Below are 7,881 nucleotides of genomic sequence, written 5' to 3'. Positions count from 1 at the left end.
GGGTCATTGTACGAGATGGACAGACAGTGACATATCAAACTGCTGGACAGGATCCCTCGACAGTTGGCAGGTGATTTTGCAGTATAATGGTCAAAACGTATGTTCTCACAGTATTGTTTACAGACGTGCGCCCTTATTCAGTTCTTTTCCCAGGATTTACATGAGGCGATCATTATGTACATCTCTGATGTCAGTTATATATATTGCAAAACATATGAAACCTTAAAAGGGCCGTTTGGGGGCCGTCCATAATTTTAATTGTACACTTTTTTGTATGGAGTATTTTGTGAGATTTGGCTAAATCCATCCATCCATCCATCCATCTTCATCCGCTTTATCCGAGGCCGGGTCGCGGGGGCAGCAGCCTAAGCAGAGAAGCCCAGACCTCCCTCTCCCCAGCCACCTCCTCCAGCTTATCCGGGGGAATACCAAGGCGTTCCCAGGCCAGCCGAGAGATATAATCTCTCCAGCGTGTCCTGGGTCTGCCCCGGGGCCTCCTCCCGGTGGGACATGCCCGGAACACCTCACCCAGGAGGCGCCCAGGAGGCATCCTTGTCAGATGCCCGAACCACCTCAACTGGCTCCTTTCGATGTGGAGGAGCAGTGGCTCTACTCTGAGCCCCTCCCGGATGGCCGAACCTCTCACCCTATCTCTAAGGGAGAGGCCAGCCACCCTTCGGAGGAAGCCCATTTCTGCCGCTTGTATCCGCGATCTCGTTCTTTCGGTCACTACCCACAGCTCGTGGCCATAGGTGAGGGTAGGGACGTAGATCGACCGGTAAATTGAGAGCTTCACTTTTACACTCAGCTCCCTCTTCACCACGATGGACCGGTGCAGCGTCCACATCACTGCAGCCGCAGCACCAATCCGTCTGTCGATCTCCGGCTCCCTTCTCCCATCACTCGCGAACAAGACCCCGAGATACTTGAACTCCTCCACTTGGGGCAGGAACTCATCCCCGACCCGGAGTGGGCACTCCACCCTTTTCCGGCTGAGGGCTTGGGGTTCGGGGGTGCTTCGCCTCCATGCTGGGGCTCTGGCTGGGCCTTGGGGGCTTCGGTCCTCGTCGGTGTGTCGCCGAGGTTGTGGGCGGGTGGGTGCACGGGGGCTCAGCCCTGGCGCAGGGGGCCTCTGGTGCATCGGCCCAACTGGGGGACTCTTCAACTGGCAGGGAGGTTGTTCCATCCTTGCAGGAGTCCACTCTGCAGGTGGGGGAGAGACATAGGAGAGGTGGAGAATAAACTTAACCTGGGTGTCTATTGTCTTGTGTAGTCTCGGAGATGATTGAATGTTAGGGTGGGTACAGTTTCCTCTGTGGTGGGGTCGGGTGGGCTGCTCCGGGTCCTGTGGGGCTTGGCGGTGCTGCTGCCGTAGGCCCCGGTCTGGATGGGCCTGGGCTCCCTTGCCTTGGTGGGTACCAGAGGACGGGGGTGCCTACTGGGGTCAGCGGGGAGCTGGCCCTAGGGAGGGGCATCTTGCCCTCCCTTCTTCTTTTCCTCCCCATCCCCGGCTGCCTCCCTCTTCCCGCTCCACCACACCCACCCACACAGGTAGGGCCTTGGGGTGCAGGTGTGTCACCAGGGTGCAGGGGAGGCATCCCCCCCCCCCCCCGTCCCCTTCTGGCCAGCTGTGCCTCAATTTTATTCCACAACTTAGACATTGTTAAAATCTCCCAATTCTTTTAATCTTTGGGCTGAAGGAAGGACAATACTCGGTGTATAAATGCTCAATCAACAATATTTTATTTCCATACAATTCAACCTTTAAGAGCATAAGAACCATCATGATGGGGAGACCTGCCTGCAGAGGGTCACAGCAAGTCTCAAAATGGTGACGGGTTACTCAGCCTTTTATAGCCCCTAGTGGCCCCCACCTAGTCGTAAAAGCCTAAACATTCACATGTTTTCTCTCTTACGGCGCCTAAGTTATGACCTCGGCTCCTTGTTTTTCTGCTCTCCGTAAAGGTGGGGGTATGGAATGTGGTCTTTCTCTTCTATTCTAGACACAAGGTCTCCTGCACACAACATTCTCTTCATGATTCAGCAGTATGAAATGTCAAGAAACAGTGTAACACATTCAACAGTGTCGAATAATACAGGTCAATCAAATAGATCTAATGATTTTCACACTCTTTTAAGTCAGAAGTATAATGCAAACTAAAACTACATACTGATCACACACTCTGTACTAAGGGGTATAATATGATCTACAGCAGTATCATAATTCAACTGCTTTGATTCCAGATATAAGGTAACATATGATAACAGAATAATCTCACAATTCCCCCTTTTGATCTCTTTTTTTAAGAGATCACTTATAACATACACTCCAGCGTTACAAGGTCCAGTTCTTCTTGGTCCTGAGGCCCTCTGTCCCCCTTTAACGGGTGGACCATATGTGGGATGACCTCTTGTGTTTACGCAGTTCAGATGCAAGAAAAATTAGATTTACAACAATAACAGCAGTTACAGATGACACTCCCATCACTCCCAGTTCTCCCACAGCTTTATTTTGGTGCTCCAGTTTTCCACCCCCATTTTGATGCCACCTTATACCTTTCAAATATACTCAGACTAGAACCTCTGTCTCAGGAGCTTTTAACCTTTATTTTATTGCTGCAGCTACCAGTATCTTCCAGTTGGGTGATTCTCAGCTTCTTTCTTCGACCTCCGGGGTTAGACCAGCCTTTAGTCGTTGCACAGATCAGGGGATTATTCTGCCCCGATTCCAAACAAAGATCTGTGTATTTTGGGGTCACCGCCGTGTCCCCCTTTTTGCCAAGAGCCTCTCGAACCTCGTTGGTCTGGTGTTCCTAGATTTTGGCCAACCCCTTCATGGTTATTGCTGTGTTTATGGGATCCATCTTCTCGAGGAGCCCAAACGCCATGACACTTGACCCCAGTTGCTGTCTCGGCAGTCCCTACATCTGTCTCTGCTGTGAAGGGTCCTCGTATCTCCGTGACCTCGTCTGGTGTCTGTTCCTCTCTCTGTAAGGCAGAAAATCAAAACACCTCTCTCCCTAGCCTTGATAATCTAATGTTGTTATCCGTTGTTCTTCTAGTGATTCAAAAACAAATTAACCATTTTTATTCTAACACTATAAGCTTAAGTTTTACCATACCTAAATTATTAAACACACAAATAAAGTCATAAAAATTTTTATATAACCATTGTTTGATGTTCAAACTCAACTTCCATTGCTTGATGTTCAAACTCAACTTCCACTCCCCCCTTTTTGACACACTCCCATGTGTCAATTCACCGGAGCTAGAAAATTAAAAAGGTTAGTGACATCATATCTCAGACCTCAAAATTAGCATTAGCAACCAAAGGGTTAAGTCTGCAGTTCCACACTCTCATGTGAAGCTACCGTCTCCTCCTCCAGTCTCTCTTATCCTCCTGCTCCTGTAAAAACAAAACAAAACAAAGCGAAGCATCCACCCTTCTCTTGCCGGCTAGGTGAATTGTTCGTTGGCATTTACTAATCCTAAAGTTGGTGCAGTCATTGTCTCAGTATCAAGTCAGTCAAAACTTTTAGTCCGTCCATCACCGTCCAGTCACATGCATCCATTCACACCCATTCATACCAGATGTTGCTGATAATGGAGTCTCACGCGCGACCTATTCGAGCATCCATCACCAGCAAGATGATGTCATCATTTTAAAGGAAACTATTCCTTGTTTTTTGGACTGGATTGACTCGCTGCAATCCTGTTAGACTCAGGACTTACCACGCAATCAGTGTCCCATATAAGTGAATTTCTCCCAAGCCAATTACAATCATGGAGAAGCACACTTTGCAACTGTTTACAGTAATAATATTTTATAGCGCTTTAAATCTCAATCTTTCAGGCCTGGTTTAAAGAGCTGATTGTTAAATCATGAACTCACAAAATATCACCACCGGTGGATCACACCTCTCAGATGTTTTTTTCCTCAGTGCACTGTAACAAAAACGAAAACAGACGTAACCAACAAAATACTAATAAAAATAACACAAACTAGGGCCCGTTGCAGACATGTCCAAGCATAAAACTATCCCTCTCTCGCTTACGAGAAAGAACACAAGCCAAACCTCACTGATAAAATCAAGCTAGCGCTAAGCAAAACCAAAAAATCAACCAGAAATTCACAGGAACGTTTTGCTTCCTGCCGGGACAATATTGTGTGGGAATGAGAACCTCAGGTGCCGTGACACCTTTTGTTCCTCCTTGAATTAAATTTCAATCACAGAAAATGCACTACTCCGACCTAAAACTTACACTATTAATTCATCATTTTCACTCTGTGCCACTGTTCCTCATCAGGGCTGTGTGAAGCACAGCAAAGAATTCAGTCAAGGCCTTGAGCCATAAACAGATATCACGCACAGACATTGTTTTCATAACCCAACTGTTTCAGACCGTACCCCTAAAATCTACATAAATGTCCTCTGGGTGACATAAAACACATTTTAAGTAATCAATGGTAATCAATGGCTCCTCATAAAAATGATGTATTGGGATATTTGTGTGCAGCATTTTGCATATCAGCATAAGCATTTGTTAGCAAAGCATTCTTCATTGCATCAGCGTGTGTGTGTGTGTGTGTGTGTGCACATCACTCTTCGTTGCACAAGCGTGTGCATGTGTATGTGTATGTGTATGTGTGTGGATCACTTCTCAGTGAATCAGCATTTCAATGTGTGTGCATGTGATTTTTCACTGAAGCAATCAGTGTATGTGTTTGTATGTGTGTTTCTCTTCATTCTGAGTCAGTGTATGTAGACGTGTGTGTTTGTGTTCATCACTTTCCTGTTCTGGTGTCTTGGGTAAACCACAGCCTGAAGCATGCCCTGGGGTCCTGCCCTCCTCCTTTTCAGTCTGTTTGCCACCATTGCTGCTGCTGCTGCTCAAAGTTCTGTCCATCCTGGTTCTGACCCCAATTGGGGCAGTCCTTTCTCCAGTCCATACTCACTGCAGGTGAAACCTGCATCTTCCTCTGTGTTTTTGTCCAATCTGAGGTGCCTTTTGACCTCAGCTGGTCCTTCGGTCTCGGTCACGCCCTTTTCTCTGCTGCCCGATCATGCATGTTGGTCCGTGACTGTCCTGCACAGTGTTAATGCAGAGTTGTTAAGGTCAGCATTCCTTTGCTCGGCCTCACTTTTCATTCGGGCTTGGCGGGCGTCTCGTCACAGCTCTGTCAGCTTGAAGCTGTCTGAGAATTTTCCCCCGTGTAGTGAAGCGGGCCTTAGGTTTAGTGCTCTCCGTCTCTGCTGCATGAGATCGCATTCCTGCAGCACTGTTGACATTTTCAGGTTGTTGTTGTGGGTCCAGCTGTTGCAGCATTTGGTCAGGGTCACGTAGAGGGGAGAGCAGGAGTCCAGGTCAGCCTCAGCTTTCAGGGCCGGCAAAGCAGCCTGTAATTAAACATAAAGAGAAAAAACAAAAAACAAAAACAAAACAAACCAAAAACAAACAGAAGTGTACGAACAGGAAAATGATGTTGTATTGGCTGTGTTACAAAGAGGGGGAGAAACACCGGGCCAGGCCCTGTGTCAGCCTTCTCTCCCCCTTTTTTTTTTTTTTCTTTTCTCACGATATAATCAACTCATAACCCACCAAGTTGACAGGACAACATGCACATGTTCAAATTCTTAAGATCATGTTTAAACTCACAAAAGAGAATTTTCTTTCCGTCAGTAATCACTTGTGTTGTTCAATCATCAGAAAACATCTCACACTTTGACTATTAACCACTAAATTTGTTATTTCATCACTATTTGGTCATACCAGTCTCTTTATTTTCTTTTTCTTTGAAGCTAAATTGTTGTCCTGCAACCCAGAGGGTTTATTTGTTAGTAATGAATAAACTTCATCATTTAACAACAGAAGTATGTTAATTTTTGCTGCTTTAACCTTGCTGGAAAATCTTCACATGTTCATGAGTGTAAGCTGTTTTTTCATTGCATGTGTGTACATTTATAGGCAGGTTAATTTTAACTTTTTCTCAAACTAGGCGTTACCTTACAAGGAGCCTTTCTCTCACATTTCTCTGCTCGTGTGTGTTTTTGTTTCACCTTTTGTTGTGATGCTCCGGACGACTTCCCAACCTCCACAAGTTTGTTGGCCCCAATTTTGTGTTAAAACTTCTCTTAATTTCTCCTCTAATTCTCTCCTCACTGCTGTCTGTTTCACAGCTGCTGATTCGTGCTGGGTGTGGTTCCCATTACTATAATTTTGCTTCGGCCGCTGTGCTTGTGGGGGCAGTTGGTCCAGGTCCGTAGCCACCTGTATTAACACACTAAGAGATTTATTTAATATCATTGTCATCATTGTTAAACAGATAAGCAGGCAACACGCCCACCTTGACAGCGCAAACTGCACGTCAGTCTCCCAACATATTCCTCTCTCTACTCCTCAATAATTCTCCACTACACACCTCTTACTGTCTCTCTCTCCTTTTTTTATTATTTTTTATTACACCACAGAGTAATACACCCAATTATGCCCGTCTATCTCTATGTGGCTCCAAATTCCCTCTTTATTTAATTTCACACTCGTCAGGGGAAAGGCACACAACAATTTCAACCACTGAAACGAGGAATTCAACCTTTTTATATTTCACCTATGATAGAACTCAACCTTAGATGTGAAAGCATTCTCTTGTTCTATTCCAGAGTAAATGTGAACCCGTGACTACACAGCGGTTCCAGTGTTACTCTGTTATCGTTTGAGGGCCCTGAGTTCTCAGGTGATAAACCTGGACCTCCAGACGCCGCTGGTCCGTGCGTCGCGTCCAACACACGGTGGGGGAGCCAACCCCAGGACAAACTTAATTTCCACAGGTCCACTAGGCGTCAACCTTTGATCTTAAAGCATTCTCTTCGCACTAATGTCCTCCTATTCACACATCAACCGTCACTGTCACTGTGTTCACGCTTCACACACAGAGCGCGCCTCACACACACAGAACAACACCCAGAGCGCGCCTCACACACACAGCGCGTTTCACCAGCAGTGAGACCCACAGAGAGCGCTTTTCATAAGCGGAAATTTACACAGAAACCTCTAAGCTCAACTGTTAGAACTCTTCCGAAGCACAACCGCACCATAGACCATGTACCCCTTTCACTGCACTTATGGCCGCCACCACGGGGCAAAATCGCATCATAAACAGAAGTGATGCCTACGTCCCCGAGGCTCAAAACCGACACCATAAACCAGCATCTGCTTTACCTTTAATCGGGGTGAAGTAAATATTTTACTTATAATTTTATGACCGCAGCCCTTGAGGCTTAACCGACACCATAAACCACCGTCTAACCTCTATTCAATGTGCTGAAACCAGCTACCACTCATGCTGCACTTACGACCGCATCACCAGAACACGGCCGCATCATAAACCAAAACCTACGGACGCGTTACGCATTACGCGTTACTGGCGCTTAACCGACACCGTAAGCCAGCATCTGCTTAACCTTAATTTTATACTAATTTTATGGCCGCATCAACGAGGGCTTAACCGACACCATAAACCAACTTCAAAACCTCTATTCAATGTACTGGACTTATGGCCGCGTCTCCAAAAGATTCTAATGTATTATTGCTACAGAAGCCAGTCTTAGACAAAGTTAAATGTGGAAGGTAAAGTGGGCTGCAACTAGCTCAACGTAGTGTATTATTAGTTTCTTGGTAGAAGCAGTTTATCTAACACACTGGAATTCAGCCTCAACTTATGTTGTTAGTATCTCATGCCAAAAACCAGACACCGACAAATTTAATGTGAAAATACGTGTAACTCAGCGAACAGATTAATTTGGAAAGCCCAATATGCACATTTGGTATTTATAATACAACAGGCTGTGCTTACCTTTCTGTTTGGACCGGTCCTCTGTTCGC

The sequence above is a fragment of the Oreochromis niloticus genome, linkage group LG5 (genome assembly GCF_001858045.2).
Source record: "Oreochromis niloticus isolate F11D_XX linkage group LG5, O_niloticus_UMD_NMBU, whole genome shotgun sequence".
Classification (NCBI taxonomy): Eukaryota; Metazoa; Chordata; class Actinopteri; order Cichliformes; family Cichlidae; genus Oreochromis; species Oreochromis niloticus.
The sequence above is the reverse complement of the archived record's forward strand: the minus strand, read 5'-3'. Positions refer to the sequence as shown.